The 514-nt window shown below is 36.4% G+C and overlaps 1 non-coding gene across 1 annotated transcript; it reads left to right on the forward strand.

The window, feature by feature from the left end:
- Positions 1-84: 84 nt before the first annotated feature.
- On the forward strand, positions 85-159 carry trnai-aau (transfer RNA isoleucine (anticodon AAU)). Its single transcript has one exon. It is a non-coding gene; the product is annotated as a tRNA-Ile (tRNA).
- Positions 160-514: the final 355 nt, after the last annotated feature.

The raw sequence follows: 514 nt of genomic DNA on the forward strand, positions 1-514 counted from the left end.
GGGTTTCGGCATTTTGACTATACACTTTTAGCTGCAGCTAACCTTTTTCTAAAGATCTAAAAACAAAACTACTGTTAAGACACAGGCCAGTTAGCTTAGTTGGTTTAGAGTGTGGTGCTAATAACGCCATGGTCGTGGGTTTGATCCCCATACGGGCCATTTTCTTTTGTGTCCTGTAATCATCTTGTAGCTGCAGCTAACCAAAGCTCCGTTGGTTAGAGTTCCATCCCTGTACGGGCCGTTCCCTTTTGATCGTGTTTTATGATTATTTAGTTAAACCCAGTGATTGTGTTATATGATTATTTAGTTAAACCCAGTCTAAATTTAAAGATGGGTTTGATTCCCTTTCTATGAACCTTTTTAGCAAAGACTTTTACTTTTTTTTTTAAGTTTTTTTGAAGCAGACTAGTCTTTATAAACTGCAATATGAAGGTTTTGAAGATTTTGACGTCCCTGATAAGATAATATAAGACTTTATTCATGCAAAGTCAGTGGTTGAAATTCATTGGTTAGG

The sequence above is a fragment of the Cynoglossus semilaevis genome, unplaced genomic scaffold, assembly GCF_000523025.1.
Source record: "Cynoglossus semilaevis isolate Cse_v1.0 unplaced genomic scaffold, Cse_v1.0 scaffold5555, whole genome shotgun sequence".
In the NCBI taxonomy this organism is placed as follows: Eukaryota; Metazoa; Chordata; class Actinopteri; order Pleuronectiformes; family Cynoglossidae; genus Cynoglossus; species Cynoglossus semilaevis.